This window comes from Grammomys surdaster, unplaced genomic scaffold (genome assembly GCF_004785775.1).
Source record: "Grammomys surdaster isolate TR1022 unplaced genomic scaffold, NIH_TR_1.0 236, whole genome shotgun sequence".
In the NCBI taxonomy this organism is placed as follows: Eukaryota; Metazoa; Chordata; class Mammalia; order Rodentia; family Muridae; genus Grammomys; species Grammomys surdaster.
Window position 1 is genome coordinate 1,669,690 of NW_021604681.1, and position 15,711 is coordinate 1,685,400.

The 15,711-nt window shown below is 36.2% G+C and overlaps 1 non-coding gene across 1 annotated transcript; it reads left to right on the forward strand.

Annotated features, from left to right (window-relative positions):
• Nucleotides 1-11,727: 11,727 nt before the first annotated feature.
• LOC114626493 lies at nucleotides 11,728-11,836 on the forward strand. The gene has a single exon (XR_003712245.1). It is a non-coding gene; the product is annotated as a U6 spliceosomal RNA (small nuclear RNA).
• Nucleotides 11,837-15,711: the final 3,875 nt, after the last annotated feature.

The window sequence follows — 15,711 nt, forward strand, 5'->3', positions numbered from 1 at the left end:
ACACTGGTATTAAAGTAATGATCTTGCTTAGGCTTCCTGAGTGCTAAGCTAGGATTATGGGTATGCACCTCCATGCCTGGCCCTGCAGATGATACTGATGAGCACTAAAATTTGAAAACTACTGAGTGACAGGTACATATGTGACTAGACTTTTGGTTTTCTTACTGACAATCAAGTGTTCTTTCTTATGTGAATCAAGACTCAGATAATACTCTAAGCATCCTAAGTCAGTGAGTCTATCAAAGTGAATGACATCTGTGGCATTTATTCGCATTGTGGTGTTAGGAAGGGGGTGTGTCTGCAGAACTTTGCATTTACAAAACTTTTATATGAAAGCTAACGTTTGGACATGCTACAGCAAACTCTCGGCCATATAATTTTATATTAGTATGTGCTTTCAAGGTGTAAAAATGTTTCACCGTCAGAACTTAATTGCTAAATTATCATGCAAGCTAAGGAAAACAAAGCATTAAGCTTAGTAGATCAGAACATCCCCAGAGTGATCTGTATTCACTTCATTTGACAATTGACTGGTCACATTCACTTTCTTCCTCAAGTATTCACAAGGAATTCTGTTATATAGAAAAGGACTCACCAGACACTCCATGTATCCAGCTGTCGCACATCTGTTGCTATCTTTATAAATGTTGCAGTTCACCGGTAATTACACTTCTAATAATAATAATAAACTTCACACCTTTGTAAATTGTGATAGTCTCTTACTTGCTCCATTCAGATTACCTCAAGAGGGTGATATCTTTTGTGTTCCAAAATTTCAGAACATAGAGAATATTTTCTGATCCTCTGGATGGTGGAACACTTTTATCATTTATAGCTGAAGGACACTTAGGTCACTTCCATTTCATAGCTGTTGTTAGTAGGGTGGTAATGTACTTCATCTGTGGAGTATGATGCTGAGTTCTTTAGGCACATGTCAAAGAGCTGCATCGTACAGTAGATTTGCGTTTTGTTTGTGGAAGTTTGTCCATACTGATCTCCAGAGTGGCTATACTAGTTTACATCACAACCAACAGTAAATGAAGGTTTGCCTTTCTCTACAACCTCACCAGCATTTGTTGTCTTTATTTATTTTGTAGATTTTAGTTGTTCTGAATGGAGTGTGATGAAATCTCAACAGTTGTTTTACATTCTAATTTCTTGATAACACAAATTTATAAAATAAATAATTTTAATCCATCTATCACTTTTCTTAGTAACACAGCCCAATAGCATCAACCAGGGACAATAAAAACAATGTAATAAAGATTAAGAGAGCTCTGATTTTCCCCTATAGTTTCCTTTCCCATGAATCCAAATACTGACTTTTGAAACACATTCATTCTTTTTTTTCTGAAACAGAAAACATTGACAGTCAGCTACTGGGTATTCCAACAATCATTCCAGTTCCTAGGTGTACTACTAACGAATTTCATTGCCTTTGGAAAAATTCTTTAATTTTAAGAATTCTTTAATTCATTCTTACAATATGAGAGTAAGACTGGATAACAGTGAATGATGACTGGGGTTCCAACTCACTGGAAGAGCACCTGAATGAGCCTGGGTTGAATCTCCATTACTCTCAAAAAAAGAAAAAAAGAAAAAGAAAAAAAAGAAAGAAAAGAATAAAAAACAGTGGGGCTGGTAGGTGGGGCATTCCTTTCTGTGCAAGCACAAAGACTTGAGTTTAGTCCTCAAAACCCACAGTTAAACAAAAATGAGCATGGTAACACATGTTCTTAGTCCTAGGGCTAAGGAAATAAAAAAGACAACTCTGGATCATGGTGGACAGCCTAGCCTACTTGGTGAGCTCCAGATCACTGAGAGACCCTGTTGCAAAATCAAGGTGGATGGCACCTGAGGAACAACACCCAAGGTGGTCCTTTGGCCTCTACACATATCTATCTTACACACACACATACACACACACACACACACACACTCACACAGAGAGGGGGGGACGGACAGACAGACAGGCATAGACACAGAGACAGTGACAGAGAGAGACTGAGAGAGATGGAGAGACAGAGAGACAGAAAGACACAGAGAGAGGAAGATTGGAGGATGAGAGAGACAGAGGGAAACAGAGAGGAACTGAGAGAATCAGAGAAAAAGAATCTGTACTCAAATCATAGCCTGACATGATAGTTTAGGCTTGTAATAAGAAGGCTGATAGAGAAAGATTTGCTGTCTTGAGGCCAGCCCACATGACACAGGGAAGCCTTATCATAAACAAGAATGAAAACAACCAAAAATTTGAAAACTACTTACATCATAATGTCGTTGCACAGATGGAATATGATAATCCACTATCTATGGTGCTTTGAACTTATAGAGAAAAGAACACTGAGAACTCAAAATGGAATATACTTGGGTTGAAGAGATAGCTCAGCAGCTAAGAGAACATGTTGGTTTTCCAGAAGACCTGAGTTCAATTCCCATCAAATATTAGATGGTTCAAAACTACCTGTAACTACATATAGCTTCAGGTGATCCAAAACCTGCTTCTGGCCTCTGAAGGCATTGCACACACATACACAAACCTACAAACACACACACATGCACACACACACATACATACACATACACACATCTATACACATATATATGTGTGTATGTGTGTGTATATATATAATGTATGTATGTATGTATGTATGTATGTATGTATAATTGATAATTAGAACAGGTGTATACTGTGGAAATAAATGGGAGCCATAGGGAGAATTTTGAAGATCAAGTCATTGAATATAACCTGGCTGTATTCCATAAGTTGTAAAATTTTAAGAACTTAAAAACAAGAATATGATGCTCAATAAAATTTCTTTTCTCCACACAATATGGGCCGAATGGGACCAAAATGAGAAGCAGAGATACCACTTAATTATTGCAGTTTTTATACTAATGTCCACTGCTGAGCAGTGTCCACTAAGAAGATACATAAAGAATAGACACTTATTACTATGTGAGGCCATGTCTGTAACCCCAGCATCTAAAAGCCAGATGCAGGAGGATGAAGCATTTCTATTTATCCTCATCTACATAGAGAGTTCAAGACCAGCTATCTCCAGGGTTGGAGGGAAGGCTTGGTGGTTAAGAGCACTAATTGCCCTTGTGGAGGATCCAGCTTCAGTTCCCTCCACTCACATGGACATTCCCAAGCATCCATCACTCCAGTTCCAGGGAATCTAGCCCCTTCTATTGGCCTCTGCAGGCACTAGACATACACTTGCTGCACATGCTTGCGTGAAGGCAAACACTCATACAAATAAAATAAATAAATCTTAACTTTAAAATATTTCGAGTACTAAAGTTGTAGGTAGCAAGTTGTCTATTTGACTCTAACGACTGATTATCAGGGAGCACTGTTCAAATAACACCTCAAATAGTGGAGTACTTAATTTCCAAGCACCTCTAAAAGGAGGGAGATGGAAACAAAAATGAGTGAAAAATATAGGCTTATGTCTATTTTCAAAGATGCCTATCTATTTACGCCCTATTATGGGTTAACACTAAAGATAGCAGAGGCTTATTGTACTACTGGATGAATGTGTAAAGTACCAATTGAGATTCCTAATAAGATGTGATTCCTTAAAATAGCAAGGGTCAAGAACGTGGTCAATGCAATTTCCTTTTGATGACCGAACAAAATTTCTTCCTGTCACTCTCAGCTTCTTGTTTGTCTGGAACTCCTGACTATGAAGCAAAGATGTAGGAAACTAATTGCTCACAGCGGGACCTGCCAAGAAATTGTAGTTGCAACTTCAACCAATGTTATTCAACAGAATGCAATCTGACTTAATATAACAACATGATTTAGGATTCTTTAACTGTATACTGGTACAAAAGGTATGCATTCAGGACAAATTGTATTTCGAGTCTTGTGATGCTGGATAGTGTCAGTTGGCCCCAGGTCCCAGTCCCTAGTGGAAAAGAAGTGATACCCTGCATTTAGGTTTTGAAACAGGGTCTAGCTGTGTAGGCCAGACTGGCCTAGAGTTCTCAGGCCAAACTAGCCTCACATTTGTATTCCTCCTATCACCACCTCCAAATTGTTGTCATTACAATAGATTCATTGGGAAATAACTATATTATAAGTTGAAGCACACGTGACTGTTTTCCTCAGGGAAGTAATATTTTTTATATAATTAGAATTCCTTATGAAAATCTTTCCAAACTTCAGCAATAATAAATCTATTAAGGTCTTTCTTACTTGCTAACCAGCTCCATGTTTTTCACCTTAAAGCTAAGTGATACCTTAGGCTTTCTTAGTACAGAAAGCCTGCCTTGCCAATCTTATAACAGTCACTGGAGCAGCCCATGGGTTTCCCCTCAGAACACTTCATCATTGCCAGCCCTAAGTAGCTAATTAAGAAGACACTAAAGAAAGGCAATCTATCGTCAGTCATCTGGACTCCCAAGAGAAGACAACTAAAGATTGGATCATTCATCTTTGTCAGCGTTACTTTTATCACTTACACTGTGTGTCTGTGTGTGTGTGTGTGTGTGTGTGTGTTTCTGTGTGTGTGTGTGTGTGTGTGTGTGTGTGTGTGTGTAATGAGTGTGTATGGTGCTGACCAATCTTGGTCATAACAAGCAAGAACACTACCAAGAAGTTATGCCTCAACCACTATGCCTATTTTCAAAAGAAGGTGTTAGGGCTAGAGAGAAGAATCAGTGGTTAAGAATACTTGTTGCTCTTATAGTAGACTCAGGTTTTGTTCCCAGCAGGAACCATCTGCATATAGTGGTTCACAACCCTCTGTAACCACAGGCACTGGGAATTTGATACTCTCTTCGGACATCAGTGAGCACTAGATGTCATGAAAAGCATACGTACACATGTACAGGCAGGTAAAATATTCAGAAACATCAAATAAATCTTTAAAAATTCAAAAGGACAGACTTTAACTCTAAAATCTTCATGGGGTTTAAATTACCAATTTATTTTTTTTCCAGTTTATTATTCCAGCATATAGTAATACACCTTTATTGTTCATGGTGGCACTGGGAATAAAACCCAGACCTTGTACATGCCAAGCAGGCAATCTATTGCAAAGCTATGTCCTCCAAGCTTTCATATATAACACAAAAAAAGCTGAAGTACACAGTATGTAACCTTCATTTTAAATAAAGCATTGATAAACTTTAAGATAAATGATTTTTCTAATTTTGGTGGCACATAGCTGCCCAGCACTCAGGGGACTCAGGGAGAATAGCCTTAGTTACATGACGAGACTGTGTCTCTAAAGAATATTACAAATAAATTTAAAATAAAAATATATGACATTGAGCTTTCAACACATTGCCTTTCACATGCACGTGTTTTCTAATTTAATAATTTCCTCAGGTATGTATATTTACAGCACCTTAAAGTGTAAAAGCATATCATGAAGACAATAAAACTATTCACAGCTTCAGACTATCTGAGCCCACTAGTTTTTATGTTGCCAATAATAAATGAGAAATGCATGCTTTTTATTTTTTGACCATAGTCTCACTATGCAGCCTTGGTTGGCTTGAATAAAGACCTTAATAATCTAGGTCCTACAGGCACGTGAAATAACTGTCTTTCTGGGTTTGCAAATTCTGCTTCCAAGTAGTGTCTGTCTTTCTTTTTTTTTTTATTGGATGTTTTATTTACATTTCCTATGTTGTCCCCTTACCCCATCCCCCACCCACCCCAGAACCCCCAATCCCCTCACCCCTCCTCCTTCTTCTCTGTGGATGTAACCTCTATCTATTCCCCCCCACTCCCACCTCCCCACCCTCAAAATTCCCACCCCCTGGGGCATCCAGCCTTCATGAGGTCAAGGTTCTCTTCTTCCACCTATGCCCAGCAGGGCCCTCCACTCTTACATATTCAGTTGAAGCCCTGGATCCCCCCCCCAAGTGCTCCCAGGCTAGTGGTTTAGACCCTGGGAGCTGTGGTTGGTTGGTATTATTGTTCTCCTCATGGTGCCACAAATCCTTTCAGCTCCTTCAGTCTTCACTCTAACTCCTCTATTGAGAAACCCATGATCAGTTCAATGGCTAGTTGTGAGCATCTGCCTCTGAATATGTCAGACTCTTGAAGACCTCTGAGGAGACATCCATATCAGGCTCTTATCAGCATGCACTTCCTGACTTCCACATCAGCATCTACCTTTGGTGACTGAACATGGGATGGATACTCAGGTGGAAAGGTCTTCAGACGGCCCCTCCTTCAGTTTTTGTCCCTTGCTTTGTCTCCATATTTGCTCCCTTGAGTATTTTGTTGCTCCTTCTAAAAAGGACCGAATCACCCCCACTTGGTCTTCCTTCTTTATGGACTTCATGTGGCCTGTGAGTGGCATCTTGGGCATTTCAATCTGTCTTTCTGCCTTTCATTTGTTTATTTGAAAATACCTAACTGATATGCCAGCATACCACCACCAGATGGCAGTTGCAAGCCATGAGCCCCAGAGTGTATGCAAAGAAGCATAATCTAGACATGTTTGATTGACATGAGAAATTCTTTTTCACCTTGCTCTTATCAAACACTCATTATAAACTTAAATAATAACTCACCAGGAGAACACTTCATAACAAATGTCAGATAAATGAATCCCAGGGTTTTCTAATCATTTTTCTAAAGTTATAATAGAAACTACCTTTCTCCAACAATGTACCAGTGTTTTAACAGAATGGAAATCTTCATATCTACAATTGTATGGAATTAACTGTCCCCGACTTTCTTACCTTTAGTGGATAATATTATTCTGCATACATTTGACTTAGTTAAGAAAGAACTAGCCTCCCTGCCTAACTTACTAAACTGAAGGAATTTCTTAAGGCTTCATCTCCTTGCTATGTTCTGCTTCTTGAACACCTTCCCTTTTTTCCCTTTCATGTAGAAAACATAATTGATTGGCCTCAATTCCTGAAAGTTTTATTCCACTTTATCTAGTATACTCTTAAACTAGTTTTATATTTACTCAAATTGAATTTTAAAATGAGCAAAGTGGCTAAATGTGGACAGAAGCAGGAAATTTCTGTGACTTCCAGACCAGCCTACATAGCAAGCTTCAGGACAGCCAAAATTACATAGAAAGACCCTATCTCAAAAGAAGACAAGTCAAGAAGAAAGGAAAAGAGAAGAAAAGAAAAAAGAAAAGAAAAGAAAAGGGGCTGGCAAAAATAGCCCCGTATTTCAGAGCATGTACTGTTATTGCAAAGGACTCGAGTTTAGTTCACAGCATCAATGTGGGGTGGTTTGTAATCACCTGTAAATCCAGCTCCAGGGGACTCTGCAGGCATCTGATACAGAAATGTACATAATTAGACATAATAAAAATAAGCCCTTTTAAAAGAGAAGGAATAAATGGTGGCTCACAACTAATCCTAGCACTGGAGTGGCAGAAGCTGGGGAATTGCCTTTGGTTTAGCCCAGTTTGGTCTATATCATAAATCTAAAGCAGTCTTATCTCAAAAAAAAGTTTTAACAAGCAAAATACTTGGCTTTTCCAAAGCATATACACAAGCAGCTGATAAGCACACAGAAAAAATGCTCACAATCATTAGCCATGGGGAAATGCAAATGGAAACCATAAGTACTTCAAATCCATTGGGCTGATAAAATCTTTAAACTGTAAAATATGTGTTGTCAAAGATAAGAATAACTGGAATTTTTGCATGTTCATGGCAACCTTTTAAAATATTGCGACTCCTGATTCCTCAAAAAAATATAGAATTAGCATATGAATCTTCCACTTCTAGATTTATATAAAATATTGGAATTAGGGACTCACTCAGATAATTATACATACACATTTATAGCAGCATAATTCTAAATAACCTAGAGATAGCAGAAGCAAAAGTATGTATGAATAAACAAAATGTTCTGTATACACAGAATGCAATGCTTTTGAACTGTCAAAAGGAATGTAAGCCCAACACACGTAGTATCACTCATGAGTCATGAAGACACTCTACTGAATAATGTAACCATGGCACACAAATGGACACATGGGGTCTGATTCCACCTATTCCACTAAACTATTCAGAGTAGTAAAATTGACAGAAAGGCTGCAAAACCATGGTTACCAGATCTGAGTTTTCAAATTGTTGTGTGACTTGAGGTTTATTCTTAAAAGCAAATGAAATGAATTAGATTGGTGTGAAGTTATACCTTTAATCCCAACATTCAGGAAGCAGAGGGTAGCAGAATAATCCTTCTGAGTTTAGGCCAGCCTGGTCTATGTAATTGAGTTGCAGGTTAGCCTGGTCTATCTACATAAGCAAGTTGCAGGCCAGCCAGGTCTACTTAGTGAGACTGTTTCCAAAAATTAATTACATAAAATGAGTTGCTTAGATTTTTCTTTTAGATTTTTATTTGAATCCATCCATACTAGCAGCTAATGTTAAATGCCAATAGAATTGTTAAATGTTTTCATATCGAACCTGCATTTACAATAAAAAAAAATCAAAAAGTAGTACTCAAAGCTATTTTCTGACATGGAATGCTTAAACAGAAACTACCTCAATTTAAAAGTACAAAAGGCAGTTTGTCGTTGGAAAGACTTGGCATAACTAATGAGGAGGGAAAAACACAGTGTCACCTGAGAGTATTATAACCATTTAATTCAGAATGTGCAATAATCAATCGTATTGTTGAAGTTTCATTCTCTACCTGGAAATCAAACACAGAGCTTCATGCATGTAACTTAGGCGCTGTACCAACCAAGTTCCATCCCTAGACTAGAACAGATTAATTTAAAATAATTAGCTATGATTTTAAAAAATCATAAGAGACCATTATTTGGGGCTGGCATCTTGTACTAGACCCTAACAAACCAGACTAAAATTCAAAATGGAGTTATTCATGCTGTAATGAGCTGTCACCAAACTAAAACTATTCTATTAGTCTGACCCTTTGTGAAATCGGGAATATGATAGCCATCAAGTTAAGCAGGCCGTTTTCATTCCATACAATGACATTTCCTGTGCTTTAAACTGAAGGAATCTGATATTAAGCTATAAGTTATTTTTCTGTCGTCTGACTCACTATCCTGACTTTACAAGGAAAAGTACTTTGCAATGACTTCATCTATTTTTGTTCTGATTCTTCTTTATTCGGTTCTTCTCTGTCCATAAAACCAACTCTGCACTGCCCAGGGAGACATTTATTCTATTTTATTGAAGAAAGTGTCATTTAATTCTTCAATTACAAAGTGAAGCCAACTGTAACCCTTCAATAAATGTATTGTTATTCCCCTTTTTATCAAAGCAGTTTATATTTTCAACATTATATTAAATGCCTATTATTAATCACAAACGACTGTTCCAAATCTCCTTATGAAAATCTCCAGAGGTCAGCCAGGGCAATGTAGAGAATAAAGTAAAATGTCTTCTGAAGGTGTGACAAAGAAGGCAGGGAAGCCAGAGATTCCTGTGGATACTCTCTGTCCTACTGTCCACGAACAAGCAAAGGATCTAGGAATTGACGTGGAGCACAAAGATGAGGAAAATTCCCAGGAAATCTAAAACAAACTAAGAAGAGATGAACTGTTTGGAGAAAACACAATCTTTGGGGATCCAAAGAAGAAATATTACATTGTATTTTTGTTGCCTTCCATCCAACAATTACCTCTCATGCTACTCTTGGACCTTAACATCCCAGAGCTAATAAATAGCTGTTGAATAAATGCAAGTTCAACCCTCCTCATGGGAGAGCCCGCTCTGGCATGTCCTTAACATAATTCATGTTTCCCAGAATCCTTCTGAACCTGGTCAAGATTTGCTCTTCAGTGTGATTTATTCTCACCTAGAAACTCTCATCAAACTTTCTTGCTCAATTACTCTAATAACGATGTCAATGACTGGTAGTGATTTCATTTGTTAGTCCTACCAGATTACACAATTAAATTTCTGAGGGACTGCTGAAACTTCAGACATTTTTTTCTCCTAAATTGTTTCATTCCTTTTCTCATGTGAATCCATAAATTCAGTGATGGAGTTTTTACATCACCAATACAACAAGTATACAAGACCAGCTTATTTGTGGAAAAGCCACTTTTAGAAAGGTCTTACTATTTATCTGAAAGGACAAAACTAACATATAGGAAAATGCAAACTAGAGAACCAAAGTATAGGACTGCCTTGCTGGGTTAATTATGCAGAACTCTACATGGTGATCTGACACTGTTTATCTGAGACAGCTGAACTCAGGAAAAGAATTAAAGTAGTATCTTCAATGTATGTGACAATGACACTGGTTTCAGTGGCAGTTTCAATGATACGCTGTCACAACACATCCATAGCCATGGTACATACATTCATAAATCTCAGGAATAGAAAATTGTCCTGGTGGTGAGGATGCAATCTGGATAGACTACCTGTATAAAGATCTGCTTTGCCAATACTTCTTTACAACTGGCCTCCTTTGTTTCTCTGTAAACCCATTGGACAGATTGTTAAAAATTGATGGTGTATTCATTAATTCTACATCTAATATTTATATGATAAAGTTCAACAACTGCATAAAAACACTTTCCTTAGATTGCAACTTTGAAATTATGATTTAGGAATAAAATTTTTCAGAAGATGCTCTACAGTAAGTACTTCTGAGAGCAATGACACTCAATCAGTGACAAAAGAGGGTGGATACTGTTAAGAATAAAAGATACACACACACCACACATACACACAATTATCTGTTAAAATTTTCTTTATACTTCTGAATTAAAGAGACATAAAGGGAAACGATGTATGCATCCCTCACAAACAGGGCAGAACTGAAATCATTCTAATTTTCTTTTTCAAACAACTTCAATTTCTATCCAGTTTAAGTTAAAGGTATTTCCATACTACTTTCCTCTTTTATATTCTCTATGATGACACTGAATATCGTGCCTTTCATTAGAAGGCAAAGTTTAGCACATACTTTTCCATTTATTCATTTGTTCTAGAAATCCCAATACATGAGAAATTTCTGGTATGAAGTAAAACTTTCCTAACCTTTAATTCTTTCAAAAAGTTTATAATACTACCTTTGAAATCAGAAACACTATAAGGTTATTTTTCACTACAAGACTGGTTTAAAACAAACCACCAGTTTGCATTAGATGAAGATAAGATACTGACCAGAAGTCAGGGAATATTGTTGGAGTAGATTTTCCCCCAAGGGATATAAAAGATGAGATAAAATAACCAGCCTGCCCCTCCAACTGATAAAAGTAGTCAAGTGATACTAGATGTATAAAAGAATACTCACAGAATTAATGTGCATTGTTTCTTCTAGTAACTTCGAGGGCCTTGTTTTCTGAAATAAGAACACATTGTGTGATGTTAGTTGTAGTTTTCCATCACAGGCTTCCTATTAAACCCCTCATCCTACCCATGCTCACATGCCATACCCTTCCTGGCATACTTTCTTCTCTGACATTTGTCAATGTAAACATTGCCATGCATCTGTTTTTGTTGCTTCTTTTACTTTTTGATGCACAAAAATGTCAGATCCATGAAAACACATTCATCACTATTATGATGATAATTTAAACATATCCCTTATAATTCATTTCCTTATCTACAAATGTAAATTTAATAATACAAACTTAATGTTACAAATAGTACAAATTTAATGTTACACTAACACAACAAAAAAAAACATATGACTGCTAGTATTTTCCCTTAAAAAGAGACTATTTTCAAGACTATGTAGAATTACAATTCCCATGGAAATATAAAAATAAGCATGTTAAAAGTTTTATTTAAGTGTCCCCCCCCATTCAGCAGCATACACACTAAAATTGGAACAATACAGAAAAGATTAGTTTGGCAAGGATGACATGCAATTTCAATTCATAAAGTGTTCCATATTTTTGTATGTTTAAATTAGAGTACTCAGTTTTCAGAAAACTTGTACTGGGCTAGGATTTCACTGCTAGAGAGGGGAGATACACTAAGCTTGTTAAGAAATCAGAATAGGAATTAATGGATGAAGAAGAGTTACATTGGACAGGTGATAAGAGGACAGAGTAGAAGAGGGACCGTGAGGGAGAATAACAAACGCTAAAATCTTTGAAAATGCTATATAGAAACCTACTACTATAGAAGCTTTCTGAAATATGTACATATATGTAAGAAAATGGATTTGAATGAAGTTATCCCACAATGAGAAACAATGTCTTTCTGAGATAACATAGATCATCTAATTAAAAAAAATGAGAGTATAGGTTATCTCTTTTCATAGTATAGAACAATGGAGAACAAACCTATAAACTGCTTATTATTCTCCTTGTTCTTCCTTATCCTCTATAAATTAATGGAAAGACTCTATTGCTGAGGAAACCACATACATGAAATATAGGACAAGGGGACAAAACCAAGCTAATCAGTACCAGCCCAGCACCATAGTGATGTAAGATTCTAGGCATGGAACCAGAATAGTACAGTGATCAGCTGTCTTACTTATCTGTAGATCCCAAGAACTACAATAACAACTGACCTGGAAACATATGCCCAATGATACACTAGTCCCATAAACATTGTGAAAGTATCCAATCACTTTCTGAGTAAACTTAAGGCCAAGTCTACAAACCAGAACTCTTCTTGGTACCTCTAAATGTTGAGAGTGAGTATAAGGCTGACATCAGAAAAAACACACAATAGATTACGTTGGGCTTTGTTTGATTGATTGGAAACTTTTTGTTTGTATTTTTTCATTGTTGTTATTTTTTAAAATAACTTATTAAGTAATTTTGGATAGTTTGAAACTTATCATGTAAACCAAGGTGTCACTGAATTTCTACAATCTTCCTGTCTCTATATTTGTTTGCTTGTTTATTGAGACAAGATCTGTTATGCAATCCTGGCTGGCCTGGAATTACCAATCCTCTTGTCTTTACCTCTTGTGAGATAGAATTATAAAGTGTGTCACTATGTCACAATTTTAACATTTTTTAAAAAACACTTTCTAATTTTCCCTTCATTGACATATCAATTTTTTTTCTTACCATATAATCAGGATCTGCCATGTGATAATGAATAAAAGCCTGCTACCTTTTGCCACTGTTTTTCTCTTGGACTTCATTATATTCTTGCCTCATCAAAAATGACCTTTTATGGATCTCTCAGTGAACTTTTATTTTGAGAAATATCTAATAAATTCTTTATTGGTAAAGTATGACTTATTTATTGTTATATAATTCCCTTTTCAACAAAACTTTTATTTTTTTAATTCTTTAAAACAAAAACTAAGAGCAAGCAAAATTTCAAGTAATTAGGTGCTGTGGGAGCTATAGACTTTCTCTAAAGATCCAACAAATGACCCAACTCATTGGGACAACCTTTGATGGCTGTAAACTGTACTGGTTATAAACTTGTCCTATTATTTGTCTTATTCTTTTTAAAATTTTAACACAGGAAGTAAAAAAAAACTTTAATTAAAGTTAAAGTTAGTTAGGTTCAGTTTAATGGAGATTTTAGTCTAATACAATACACGTAATATGGTGACTTTCAGCTGTGAAAAAATTGACTAATCAGTTTTTAGGCTGCAATCTCAACTTAATGATCTATTTGAATGAGGCACACTCATGGAACTTAAAATGTGTTGTTTAGAAAGAGCAACTGATAGTGAAAATTATGTTCCCTACATCATTCTGTCAAGAAGCAATAAAGCTTTTGTTATATTAAAACTGGAAAATTTCAGGAGTCTGATTTAGATTACTGAGCCCAAGGCCTTCCTCAGCTCCAAGGCAAGTTAAAAGCTCAGTCTAAACAACAGAGAAAGACCTTATCTCAAAGAAAATGTTTCATTTATTCTGCTATTAAATTTTAAAGTAGAGTTGAGCATGAAGACTCCTGAAATCTCAGCACTCTCACTATGATGAGGCAGAAGAATCATGAGTAGCATGGGCTACAGAGGGAGCTTTTGCTTAGATAAAACCAAACAGACAAATTTTTTAAATTTATATGAAATATACTTTGAATCTAGACTAATGTTTATATTATACTTTATTTAGTCTGTGCATAAATTTTACATATCAAAAGACGTGCTGATTGATATCATAAAGAAGTAACATAAGCCAGACATGATAGAACATGTTCTCAGAGAAAGAGACAGGCAGATCTCTATGAGTTGAACCCAGCCTGGTATATATAATAAGATTCTCTCAAAACAAACAAATAAAAACTAATAAAAATTAAAATTAATTATTGTATTTATTTATTCTTTTAAGGCAGGTACTTACGAAGTAGTCCTAGCTGTCTTGGAACTTGCTATATAAACTTTTAGATATCTGTTTGCCTTTCTCCTGAATATTGGGATTAAAAGCCTACACCACCACACCTACCCTAAAGCCATCCTCTTTTATCTTAATCATTCCAAAATTATATTTTAGTTGATAGGATTTTAACTTTTTTTAATGACAAAAATCTGGGGTGGAACAATGTTTCAGTGGATCAGTGCTGCCCAGAATTCACCATCCAAGCATCCAACCATCCATAACTGCAGTTCCAGCAAATCCGACACCTTCTTCTGACCTCTACAAGTACCACGCAAATACGTGGTACACATATATACATGCAGGCAAGACACTGGTATCCATAGACTGATAAATGAAATCTAAAAATATTCTTTTATAAGATAAAACTCAGATGCGCATGTTGGCTCATCCCTTGAATCTCAACACTCAAGAGGCAGAGCCAGGAAGATCTCTGAGTACAAAGCAATCCTGGTCTACAAACTCTGAACAGCTGAACCTGCATAGTGAAACCCTGTCTCAAAAACAAACGAGCAAACAAATGCCAAAATCTAACTATGTAACTACATATATCACATACTTGTCAAAGTTTTCTTACAAATTATTAATTCTAAGAAATGTCAATAGATACAAAAGGTCATGGAATAAAATAAGTTTTGAGATCTTTGACTAATTTATTACTTACATTATTACATTCAAAGTACATTCATAAATCAAAATGTTTAAAATGTCCCACAATCTACACTAATTACATTATTTAATGAAGTATTTCCCAAATTTATTCAGAGCAGAGGAATCATTTATTTCTTGTGGGCATTTATTCCCTCATTTAAACATCATTCTATAGAAGACTTAGTGTTCCGATTTGTGGAAATTTCTGTGCTTGCTGTCAGCAGAGGTGAGAAAAGGGATTAAGCTTACTTGGCATTGGCATTAGAGAGAGTTGAGTGCCCTGTGAGTGCTGGGAATGGTTGGGTGGTTGGGTGATGAGCTCTGGACAACAAGTGCTGTGATCCTTTGAACCATCATTCCAGCCCAGATTTTTATTTTTAATAAAAGACAAAGTTATTCAATGTTCATTTTCTTTCATAAGCAGTATGTTTACTTCTCAATAAAAAATAACCACTATTCATAATCAAGATAACACAGGCCTCTAGATTACCCTTGAGATAACCTTTGATGGAAGAACGAGCAGTATTCTTAACTGCTGAACCAATACTCCAGCTCTTAGTGCTCATTTTAAACCAAGAGTTGCCTAGAACTTAGATATGAGAGGTGAGTCAATGTGTAAAGTATCTTGCCATCAATCCTGTGGACATGAGTTCCATCACCAAGGTCCAAAGGTAGGAGAAGAGAACACATTCCTATTGGTTGTCCTCTGACCCCTACTCTGTGTGTGTGTGTGTGTGTGTGTGTGTGTGTGTTCATCAGATTAATAAATAATTAGTTACAAATTTAAAAAGGTTAACTATAACTTGCTATCAACTCAGAGTAT